Source organism: Ctenopharyngodon idella, chromosome 1 (genome assembly GCF_019924925.1).
Source record: "Ctenopharyngodon idella isolate HZGC_01 chromosome 1, HZGC01, whole genome shotgun sequence".
Lineage (NCBI taxonomy): Eukaryota > Metazoa > Chordata > Actinopteri > Cypriniformes > Xenocyprididae > Ctenopharyngodon > Ctenopharyngodon idella.
In genome coordinates, this window is record NC_067220.1 from 4,379,484 (window position 1) to 4,392,630 (window position 13,147).

General features: G+C 37.3%; 1 long non-coding RNA gene across 1 annotated transcript; it reads left to right on the forward strand.

The window, feature by feature from the left end:
- Nucleotides 1-63: 63 nt before the first annotated feature.
- On the forward strand, nt 64-4,541 carry LOC127524187 (uncharacterized). The gene is made up of 2 exons (XR_007933017.1): nt 64-4,052; nt 4,129-4,541. It is a non-coding gene; the product is annotated as an uncharacterized LOC127524187 (long non-coding RNA).
- Nucleotides 4,542-13,147: the final 8,606 nt, after the last annotated feature.

Sequence of the window (13,147 nt, forward strand, 5' to 3'; positions counted from 1 at the left end):
GGTGATGTTTCTGCATAGGATTCTCTTATGAGGATGCAGTGGCGCTTCAGCTCTCTCTCTCTCTCTCTCTCTCTCTCTCTCAAACTCTTTTCTCAGAGGTCCACGACATTCACTGTATTGTTCTCTATATTACTAAAGAAACTAACCCTATGATCATCATATTTACTACACTTAAAAATACACACTCTACTGTTTCTAAAACATCACGCTCACCACACATATACCATTTCCATGCTTTCCTAATATTGCGAGTGTTGAATTTATTCTTGTGCTGAGCTGCTTGTAATATGTTTTTTTTTTTTTTTCTCCAAAAACACTTCAGCATTCTCAAAATCTTTGATTTTCTCCATTAGTTTGCAGATGTAAGATAGATCGCTCTATAGATATTAGATTCTGTTGCATCTGTCCCTGGAGTCACTATTGCACTTTTTTCAGTCTTTGGGTAACATACTTTCTTTCCATATATGGTTATATAATAATGCTGACATTACTGTCAGATATAGCCTATATACATCCCTGTTATCTTTCCATCATTCACACAAACCAGGGAATGTTCTTCTGTAAATTCTTCTATTATTTCCCCACTATTATCTGTGTTTGTACTGCCCTATAAACCTTTGTGCTATTTTTACGCTTCTGCAGAGGTGTAAAGAGTACCTGAAAACCATACTTGAGTAAAAGTACTGATACCTTACATCAAAAATGACTCACTACAAGTTACAAGTAACCAATTCCAATACGACTTGAGTAAAAGTCTTAAAGTATTTGATTTTAACAGTACTTAAGTATTTTACTCATGCTGAATGCAGGCTTAGAGATGCACTAGTCCTGAGAGACATGCCAGTGAAAATAAGAAACAATTCATTTGTAAGATGAGAAATCAAGTTTATTTTCTAAAATTAAAATAAAATTGAACACCTCAATGTTGCATTAAATCAAGGTCAACACAACAACCTTTTAAACGTCTACAGACTACAAGTCTCAGTTGAGCTCAAATGCACAGAAAGGCCATAAGTAAACCAATATCCTTCAAAACGGTCTTGTCAATATAGCAGATAAATAAAACAATGTTAAGTAAAATTAAATAGTCAAAGTCTACTGTATGTGCTGGTTTGAGCCTCATCACCAGCTGCAGTCATTTCCTCATCTAATAAAACATCTGCGATCAGCAACTACCTGCTAATGCACTCACATTCACGTGAAGTGTCCTTGTTGACAAGTTCGGGTGAGTAAATGCACAAGATATAGTATATGGCGATATCACTTCTTTATAGCAGAAATAAACTGCTGCAGAAAAAGTTAGCTGCCATGAAAAATGTAATTTGTAATTGCATTACTCATCACAAATGTAGTGGAGTAAAAAGTACATTTACTTGTCAGTAAATGTACATTTACTTAGTCAAGTAGAGAGTAAAAGTTGCCAATATCTTTGATACTCAGTACAACTACAAAGCAGCCAAAAAGATACTGAAGTACAGTAACTAATTACATTTACTCAAGTACTTTACACCTCTGCACTTCTGTAATAGTAGGAAAGACATTATAAAAATCATGTCCAAAGCAGCAGTTCCTTCTTTCTCTTGATGTCCATTGCTGGAATTCCTGTTAACTTTAGTAATTTATCAGCACCTGTATTTATCAGCACCTCATGACCTGTTTCTGTACATACTCGTGTTTTCATTTTAGGAGTCTTCTCGTCCTTTCATCTGATCATCTTCATTACTGAGACAGGACACAGCGGTCACTGTTCCTCTTTTAATAGTTTGACAGAATCCATTTGTTGTTGTTTAGCAAAAGTAATTTTCTCTTTGATTTCTCTTTCTTTCATCACCAGCTTCATCGCTTATATTTCTCGACTTATTGTTTGCTCACAATCAGATTCATCAACTGTTATTAAATCTTCCTGATAATCCAGGTTTTGATGGTCTCATCCGAAGTGTCTCCATACGGCTCTCTCTCTCTTCCGACATCCGTCAGCGCTTGTTCCCAGCAGAAGGCTCAAACTGACCGAACCATTTTCATTAAAATACATACATACACACATAAGCGCAGAAAGATTCTGCTCCAGGTTATGCGTTCTACATGTGTTTATAAGCAATTAGTAAGTCCTGAAGTGGCTAATGCCGGTTTGTTGCTCTAGAGGGCGCCGCGGCTCACAGCGATCAGACTCCAGAAACAGAAGCTTCCAGAACTCACAGAAGCACATGATGGTAATAATGAGATCAAAGCTGCAGATACGGTTACATTCCAGGTACAGGAATCGTCTCTGAAGTCTGATCTCAACACATTGACTTTCCCTGGCTTTTAACAAAATTCCTTGATGATGTTGATCTGTTTTTACCTGTTCTCAGTGTGGAAAGTTTTTTGAAAACATGTTTATTGTATATTCTGCATTTGTTGATATATTTGTTGATATACTTTGATCATATTTGGTAGTTTTTAAATGTGCTTTATTTTGAATGATTGACCTTAAAGGGAAAGTTCAGCCAAAAACGATCATTCAGTCATCATTTACTCCCCGTCATGTCGTTGCAAACCTGTATCTGCTACTTTCTTCTTTGGGAATTTCATTTGAAAAAATTGTTGCAGTGTTTTTCTGTTCTTGCAGTGAGTCAGTGGGGTCCAATATTGTTTACACATGGCTTTTAATGTGGTCAATGAAATGTGGTGTGATCCGATGAAAGTCAAGTCAAGTCACCTTTATTTATATAGCACTTTTTACAGTGCAGATTGTGTCAAAGCAGCTTTACAGTGAAAACTGGTATATAATTTTGGCTGCACAGCATTTCTAGAAGAAAATGGTGTCATTGTCCATCTTAAGTAAATTCAGTATTGATTCATTCCGATGTAAGAATCAATAGTTATTAATTTAGTTAATTTATGTATATCAGCACTGGAGTAAACAGTGATGTCATCATCCAGCTCAGTTCAGTTCTCATACAATGGTGTCAATGCAGGCAGATCAAAACACTGCTGAATATCAAGTGTCCCCAACTAAGCAAGCCAAAGGCGACGGCGGCAAAGAACCCAAACTCCAACAGGTGACATCAGGTGACAAAAAGGTGTTAAAATGGAGAAAAAAACCTTGGAAGAAACCAGGCTCAGTCGGGGGGCCAGTTCTCCTCTGGCCAACAGCGAACAGTGCTTAATTATGATTCAGGCAGCTATCATAACTCCAAATGGGATCGTAACAGTCAAAGTATTTATACCAGTTCCATCCAGTTGAGGATCGTGCGTTCTGGTCGTGTCAAGGCGCAGGTCCTCGATATCACCTGGATACGGCCCGGATCCGGCTGACTACGGTAAACCTCGGGATAAACAGAGAGACTAATATTAGCGTAGATGCCATTCTTCTTCTGATGTAACGAGTACATCTGGTGTTATAGGAAGTCAAGTCATTTATATAGCGCTTTTTACAATGCAGATTGTGTCAAAGCAGCTTTACAGTGATAACTGGTATATAATTTTGGCTGCACAGCAGCTCTTAAAGAAAATGCTGTCAATGTAGGCAGATGCGAAGCACTGTTGAATATCAAATGTCAAGTGTCCCCAACTAAGCAAGCCAAAGGCGACAGCGGCAAGGAACCCAAACTCCAACAGGTGACATCAGGTGGCAAATAGGTGTTAAAATGGAGAAAAAAAACTTGGGAGAAACCAGGCTTAGTCGGGGGTCAGTTCTCCTCTGGCAAACAGTGCTTTGTTACGATTCAGGTAGCTATCATAAGCCCGATAGGATCGCAACATTCAAAGTATTTATTCCAGTTCAATCCAGTTCAATCCATCGTATTGTAACGGTCTAAACGTTACCAGGTTTTTTATTGTATTTTTTTTACTGTTTATTGAATTAAGAGGTATCTGGGTCAAGGGTAATTCCACTAGGAGCCGCTTGAGGGCGCTAGTGCACAATAGCTACCAGATATAAGCCCTAGTCACGTAAAAGCAAGTTAGGTCATTTGGTGGAGGGAAACTGCATGAATGGTTGAACTGACGCTACCTATATCTACTCATGTTAATGTCCTGTTTTGAGAACTCTTTGAGAGTTTACGCTCAATGTGAGTATTGGCCAACTATGACTTGTGGTATTTGTAAAAAAGGTTGACTGATGTGAACTCTTTTTTTCTTTTGTAGAAAGGACTTTTTTGTTTCTTCCACCTCATGTTTCGATTCATTGCTGTCACGATTATACTCATGCACGTCTCCAGGGTAGCACGAGTAGCAAGTGAAGGGGGAAAGACCACGCGGTAGCGAGGCTACAGCGCGTGGCCTAAAGCTAAACAACTCAGCATTCAGCTCAGCGAGTCGCCAAACGCCGTTGACTGTCTTCACCTCTCACACACTGGATTATATCATTGCATCGCTCTCAAAATACATCGTGGATTTTCACTCATCTCATCACTCATCATTCCAGCTCATCTAAAGTTGATCATTGACGATAAGTTTCATTTATTGTCTGCACAGAGACAAAGACTCAGTTTTTTTGCTTATGGGTTATTTTTGTGGCAATTATATGCACTGGTGTGAATAAAAAAGGAAAGAGTATATTTGTTTGGTGAAGAGGTTTTAATTTTCAGTACCAATTGAATTTCTGTTGAACCCCCTCAGAGTAATATCTTTTAAATGGGGAGGTATTACAGTATTCATCACGCCGATATGGACGGTTTGTTGAGGAACTGTGCCACTGGCTGTCGTGTCGATGAGGCCTTCACAGGGGATGATCTAGTTGACTCAATCTCTGCTGACACTTCAGGGCTGCGTTGTGGTTGTGTCAAGGCGCAGGTCCTCAATCTCACCTGGATACGGCCTGGATCCGGTTGACTACGGTAAACATCGGGATAAACAGAAAGACTAATATTAGCATAGATGCCATTCTTCTTCTGATGTAACGAGTACATCTGGTGTTATAGGAAGTGTTCCCTGTTCCGGCTGACCTAATTTATGCAGCCTAATAATCCTTTAACGGATTTGAAAAAATAAATTGATAATGTGTTATGTGTATGCCAGGTTAAAGAGATGCGTTTTTAGTCTAGATTTAAACTGACAGAGTGTGTCTGCTTCCCGAACAATGCTAGGAAGATTGTTCCAGAGTTTAGGTGCCAAACAGGAGAAGCATCTACCGCCTGCGGTTGATTTTGATATTCTAGGTATTATCAGCTGGCCTGAATTCTGAGATCGCAATAGACATGAAGGACTATAATGCATTAAGAGCTCGCTCAGGTACTGGGGAGCTAAACCATTTAGTGCTTTGTAAGTGAATAGCAAGATTTTAAAATCAATACGATGTTTAACAGGAAGCCAATGCAGTGTTGACAGAACTGGGCTAATATGGTCATACTTCCTGGTTCTAGTAAGAGCTCTAGCTGCTGCGTTTTGTACGAGCTGTAGTTTGTTTAACAGGCGAGCAGAACAACCACCCAGTAGAGCGTTACAGTAATCTAGCCTTGAGGTCATGAATGCATGAACTAACTGTTCTGCATTTTTCATTAAGAGCATATGTCGTAGTTTAGATATATTTTTAAGATGGAAGAATGCGATTTTACAGATGCTAGCAACATGGCCTTCAAATGAAAGATTGGTATCAAAGAGCACACCCAGGTTCCTAAGTGACGACGAAGACTTAACAGAGCAGCCATCAAGTGTTAGACAATATTCTAGGTTATTACGTGAAGAAGTTTTTGGTTCAAAAATTAGAATCTCAGTTTTTTCTGAATTTAGTAGTAGGAAATTACTGGTCATCCAATTTTTTTATATCCGCTATGCATTCCGTTAATTTTGTGAATTGGTAAGTTTCGTCAGGGCGCGAAGAAATATAGAGCTGAGTATCATCAGCGTAACAGTGAAAACTAACGCCATGCTTCCTAATGATATCTCCCAAGGGTAGCATGTACAGAGTGAACAGTAACGGTCCTAGTACTGAGCCCTGCGGCACTCCATATTGAACTTGTGATCGATATGACATCTCTTCATTTACTACTACAAACTGATAACGGTCAGATAAGTATGACTTGAACCATGACAATGCAATTCCACTAATGCCAACATAATTTTCGAGTCTATTTAAAAGAATAACGTGTGAAAGAAAACGTGGGAACTGGCCTTCAGGGTCGGCCTACAAACTGATGGACGAATCATCTATCGAATATGGTCTGAAGCCTCAAAAGAGTCTCCTCTGTGAACTATTGAAAATCAGTGCTGCTGCACACAACAAACTGAATGTGATTTTAACATGACATTCAGTGTCTGTCTGGAGAACCTGCTGATGCTGATGTAGATTTACGCCTTTTTATTAGAAATATTCTGCGAAACATTCAAGTTAAAGGGTGTTCATATAAACTGTCAATCACACTCCAGAAAGAGACACATGAATAGCTGCTCACGTCACATCAGAAGATGAACTGGAACGACTGAATTCTCATGATGTTTTAGGCTGTTGTGAAAGCAGCAGCTCAAATGTGTTTTCATAACATCATTAAACCAAAACACATTTAAACACTGGGACCAAATAAGCTCAAAGTAGCTTTTCTCACTCTCACTTAACTGAATTATGTAAATCAAGCCTTGAGTGTGATTTAAATTAAACTAAAATCACTCACAAAACATTCACATTCTGTAAGTAAAGCACACGTTACAAAACATCTAAATATATGGCAAAATAAATCACTGAAGCGCTATAGAAATAAATAATTGGCTTGATATTAATTAACATAAGTATTATGAACATGAACCTGAATGAACAATGAACAATTGTGTATTTATAAAGTAACAGTTTAATAAATGCTGTAAAAATGGTCGCTAAGGTTAACTAATATGAATAAACCTTACTGTAAACTGTAATATGATATAGTTACGTATCACTCACACTTTTAGTCACGTGTTCAGTTAGAATTCAGTTTTTAACATGTAAGACAATCACTGTCTATTTCACAACAATGTATCAAAAAGCAGTATGTCAAATTCGTATTCATGAAACAGAAAGAAAACATTACAGCATATAATGCCACAGGTTTTAGAAAATAACAATGGCAGAGAGAACCGTCATGTCATCTTTACCTCTATAGTGCTTTTCAAAGACTTTCTGTTTCTCCAGCAAGTATATAAGTGGTGTTTACGGCTGGAAATCTGAAATACAAACCAATTCATAGAGTCTTTTAGTGGTTTTGTAGACATGCAAGGGTACCAAGATGTTTCAGGCATGAATTGATATCTAAAACTAATTTAACACTAAATTAAGTAAAAAAAAAAATTTAAAATTTTTTTTTTAAAAAATTGCCTGTGTCTTACTATTAATTTGTAATTGTAAACCACTGAAACAAAACTCATCAAAGTGGGTGAATTTCACAAAACTTGTCTGACTCATGTCATCAAGGGATTCGTTACTGGAATTGCTTTTGTGATGTTTATCGTCAAGATTAATTTTTGGCATGACTCACCTTCCCACAGCAATGTGATAAGAGACCAAACCACATTCCACCGCTCTCTAAACTCAGGAATAAATTTGTGTGTGTGTGTGTTTGATGTCACACTTTTCTTTTCTTTAGAATAGTTTACCTTTACATTTAACATCTTAAAGTTGAATTATTTAGCAAATACTTTTATCCAAAATGACTTATAAGTGAGGAGAACAATAGAAGCAATCAATCCAACAAAAGGGCAACAGTATTCTGTGACTAGTCCCAGTCAGTCTAGCACAGTTTTTAGTGTAGGGTTAGGGTTGCGTCTTCATGCATTTCTTGAAAATGACTCTGGTTGAGTTAGGCAGGTCATTCCCCCAGCAGGGAATAGTTCAGGTAAAGGTCTGTGAAAGTGACTTTGTGCCTCTTTGCGATGGCACCACAAGCTGCTGTTCACTTGAGGAATGCAAGCTTCTGGAGGACACATAGGTCTGAAGCAGTGAGTTTAGGTATAGTGGTGGAGAGCCAGTGCTTGTTCTGTAGGCAAACATTAAAGCCTTGAATTTGATGCGAGCAGCATTTGGCAACCAGTGCAAGTTTATGAATAGAGGTGTAACACTCTTGCTGCAGCATTCTGGATCAGTTGTAGAGGCTTGACAGTGAATGCTGGAAGGCCTGCCAAGAAAGCATTACAATAGTCCAGTCTGGATAGAACAAGAGCTTGGACAAGGAGTTGTGTGGAATGCTCCGATAGGAACGGCCTGATCCTCCTAATGTTGTATAAGGCAAATCTGCAGGACCGGAAAGTCCTGCAGATCAATCTTAGTCAATCTTAGTTGAGTGGTAGCTTTTGGAACTAGACTGGTCATTGTCCAGGAGGTTGTTCTAAGTAAGAGAGTTAGGGACTTGGTTGACTTGACTAATCGTCTTAGCAATGAATGGAAGAAAGGGATACCGGTGTAAGGAACCCTGCATCGGCCCAAAAACGGAATCCGACGGCCTGGGCGAAGGTTAACGCGTGTATGTCTTTTCAGCGCCTCTGTGAAGTTTATTTAATTTCACTCGTTTAATCTGACTCCAATTTCAAATTATTTTCATTCTTAGGTTGTGTTTCCAATTAGAAATGAATCATTGGTTATGCATTAATTTAGATTTTTGATTATTCTGATTATCTTATATCTTCAATTATTCGTTCACTGCAGTCCCGGTATCGCTTTAGAAAAGTCACTTCGGCCGACTTGAGTGCTCTTCCCGGACACAAACTCGTCAGTTCTGACCTTAAACATTGGATGCAGGGTAAATATCTACCTTTAAGTCGGTCGCGCTCTGCTTACTCGTAACAAAAAGCATAGTTTTTATATATTTACGAAAACTGCAACTTATTTAAGGCAGCGATAGTCAGAAATCGAAATGGACTTAATTGATGTGCCCTATGCTCCATCTATTAAACCTTCCGTATGATCAATCCTGAACACAGATTTGCGGTAATACCTTCGCTTTAATCTACTAGAAATAATGAATCAAAAATAATACAGAATAAACCAAATATAACATTTTATTTGTCAAGCAAAAATGTATCATGCCAATTACATAGTTGGACAATTAGAAGCCAATTCAGAAATAATAAATGCATAACATCAACTGAAATGCACATGCACACAGTGGTGGATTAGCGTTTGAAGACACTTGTCCACCACTGTGTGGGGGCTTCTGTGTAGATGTGTGAGGGCAAGGCGTTGTCCTATGCTCTTTCTTTGAGATCTTCTCTCTAGATAAGCTTTATTGCTTTATTGCAGGGTGCTTGATCTCAGTTTTTGTCTTAGCAGGAAAATCAAGTCTTACACCGGTCTGTAGTTTTCTAAAAGTGCTGGTTTTAGAGTGGGTTTCTTAAGCAGTGGGGTTATCTGAGCCTGTTTAAATGCTGTGGGAAATGTACCAGTGTGAAGAGAAGTGTTAATAATGTGAGTGAGTGCAGGTACAACTGAAGAAGAAATAGCTTGAAGGAGATGAGTGGGGATAGGATCAAGTGGACAGGTAGTAGGGTGATTGGAAAGGAAGAGTTGAACTGATACAAACTAAGGTCAGTGGGATCTTTCAATTTCGAGTTTATAGCGATGCTCGCGGAGAACATCAGGGCGAGGAGGAGCAGGCCTGGATGAGAAGGGGCAAACGTTGACCGATTTTCTTTTTATCTTTTTGAAAATGTAATACGATAAAAAGATGTTCATATGAGCACCTAGAAATTAAATAACTATGTTTACATTTATGCATTTGTTAGCTGCTTTTATCCAAAGTGATTTACATTGCATTTAGGTATTTTATCAGTTCATTCTTCAAAACAGGACCACTAGTTGTTTCCATGGCCTTTAATAATGTAACTAGGCCAATTAAAGTTGATTACAGTGTTTAATTCTCAGAAAAACCAGCAAGAAATTTAGACATGGTTTGAAATGAGAGAGAGAGAGAGAGAGAGAGAGAGGCTATTTCAGGGAAAACCAGATTATGCCAGGCATGTGAGAAACTGCATTCAGAAAACCGGCTTGGCCAGTGGAGTGATTAAGTAATACATTTCATAAGAGAACACAAATGAAATTTAACTTTCACACACTCGGCCAGCTGATGAAAAACAACAATGTAACACAATTATGTATTGTTGTCATGAGTAATGTAGTATTGTAGTAATGTGTTACTTCTACAATCACTGATATGATTGATTAAAAATATGAACTGATTCTGAATTCAGATATGTTACATGGAAGAATCAAGAAGAACTGTTTTACAACCCAAACAAGATGGTAAAACACAGCAAATGTTCCTGCCGTTCATTGGTGTTGGTTTGATCAATAGAGCAGTGCGGTGGCCTCATTTTCAGTCTGATGATAACAAAGCAGGTTCCAGTCTGTTTCATAACTCAAACATCTTTAATAACTTTATTAAACTGCATAAAATGAATAAAATGCAATGCATAAAATGACAGTGAATAATACTAAATGAACAAATACAATAATAAACTAACACAAATATCATAAAATCTGCTCATCCTGTTTGTTCTCTTCTGGGTTCTGTGACACATTCATACACACCCTGCATTTGAAACGTATTAATCACGAACCACAACAAAACACACATACACACATCTTGGCAATGTCAGTGCATTCTGAACACATGTTTGTTCAGTCAGGCATCAGGACAAGGTGTACAGAACTTTACTGAAAGAAATACATTCTCTTTTTTTATAATAAAGAAATGTAGATTGAAAATTAGATTGTTCACTTTTTGATTGCCGAAGTGGCATAAATACAATATGATGTTTAGAGGCATCATTCGCCCTAACATGATCATTTTTTAACCTTTATTTATATAGAGCTTTATACAATACAGACAGGGATAAACAGGAAAATAATTATTCAATGATGCAAACAGTTTAATTCTGCTGTACAGCAGCTCTAAAAAGAAAATAGTGTCATTGATCAGCTGAAGTCAGTTCAGTGTTGCTTCAGTTCCATTCAGTAACTGTGTAAAGTTCATCAATATGGAATGAGTTCATTTATCTATACAGCAGCAGCTCTGGAGAAAACAGCAACGTCATCGTCCAGCTCAGTTCAGCTCACATACAATGGTGTCAACGCAGGTAGATCAGTAATATTGTTGAATGTCAAGTGTCCCAGACTAAGCAAGCCATAGGCTACAGTGGCAAGGAACCCAAACTCCATCAGGTGTCAAAATGGAGAAAGAAAAAAAAAAAAACCTTGGGAGAAACAGGCTCAGTCGTTTAGTTCTCTCTCCTCTGGCCAACAAACAAACACTGCAATTATGATTCAGGCTGCATCAAGTCAGACTGATGATTGGTACTAGGGTTGTTGTAACAGTATTTTCACGGTATGATAATCTCAAAAAATGAATGAAAAAAAATGCTTTATTATAACAAACTTGAAAGCATTTGTTTGTTTTGTTTATTCAAATTTCAATAATCAAAAACATATAATCAATTAAATTCAATAACTGATTATGGATTAGATTAACAACTTATATTTATCATTAGTAATTTATTAAAACTCAGAAATTCTGGTTTGACTTAATTGACTTAATAATTTAATACAAATATACTATCAAAAATTGTGGTAATGAAATTAATGCATAAAACTTTAACAATTTAAACAAAAATTTTCAAACGAAAATTTAACAACTTTTTTTTAATCCTTTTCTGTTTTGGAAAAGTGCTGCACAACAGAGATTTACTAAAATAAAACAAAAAATGTTATTCCTTAAATAATGTTTAAATAAATTGCATTATTGTTATTATTATTATTATTATGAGAAGTACATTCTGTCAATTTCTTCGAGTTATAAAAACTGACTTTTATATTGACCAGTTGTAGTGAAAAGCTTTGAGTTGAGTTTGTGTCTTTGACAATGTTTTTTCTCAAATAAAATGATGAAAAACTCATTAAGGAACTGACAGGACAGGAACCGAATAAATAAACTGATTAAAAAGGCAAGCTCCATTATTGGCATCTCACAGGACTGGGTTGAGCAGGTGGTGGAGGTGAGGATGCTGAGAAAAATAATTATGAACAGTGACATGCACCCACTACATGCCTGAAATGTTTCAGCTGAGCACTTTCAGTGGCAGGGTGATTCCAACTAAATGTAGGTCTGAACGTCATCTTAAGTCATTCCTGTGCAGTAACTCTTTTGGTTTTTGTCTGTTGTATATTCATTTATACATTTTTATTCACGTTTTTGTATTATCATAATAGGGTATTGCATGTTTTAATGCAAAAGTTTTTGTTTTAGTTATATAGTCTGGTAGATAGATCGTTGTTTGTCTGTGTGCAAGGATTATGTGATTGCTTCTATTGTAACAAATATAATTTTCTGTGAAGTATTAATAAAGTATCTATCTAATCTAATCTAATCTAATCCAATCTAATCTAATCTAATCATCTAATCTAAGTGTTCTCTCAGAGCAGCCTTGGATATGTTTATGTGTTCATGTCCTCGGGTAGTGAGACGGCAAACACTGAAAACATGCGTACTTGAGTATGTAGTACACGAAATGGCGCCACTCATTCACACAGAGAAATTCAAAACAAACAGATACATGTATACAGCAGTCTTTTTGCGCTTTAATATTCACAGACCCCAGACCTTTTCGCAATTTGATCTATTGTACAGATCTGCTTTCGTTTTATTCATCAGTCCATCAAATCGTGTGTTTTACGTTATATCTGCATTACTATAAATTCCATTTTCAGGACTGAATTCCAGGATTCCCTCTCCATCACGGAAATCATACGCCTTAAGTTATAAACGGAACATATCTGCATCTGCGCGAATGGTGTTCTCAAATATAGGCGAACATGTTCGATGCGTTTCCTCCTTTTTGCAGCTACTTTGTGTCCACATTTTTTGCAAACATGATATCTACCTTCGAGGACAACCCCGCATTTGTTTTTTCTATATCCAAAGTATTCCCATATTGCAAATTTGAACTTATTTTTCAACGTCTCAGACATGTGTGGGTTGGAGTGTAAGGTTGAAAATATCCAAAGATATTTTAAAATGAACAAAGACATTTGCTTTACTGTTTCAACCCCCTCTCTCCTGCTACAAGGGCCATTTGGAAGGCTCAAAGGTGTTGATAGTGATCAAGGCCTGTAGGCCAAGATGTGTGTACATCGGGGGTCTACAAATTGTCACACCTTTAGTACAGTGGGGAAAGTTTTAATCTTCTGATTGGTCAGTTTGAATGTCTC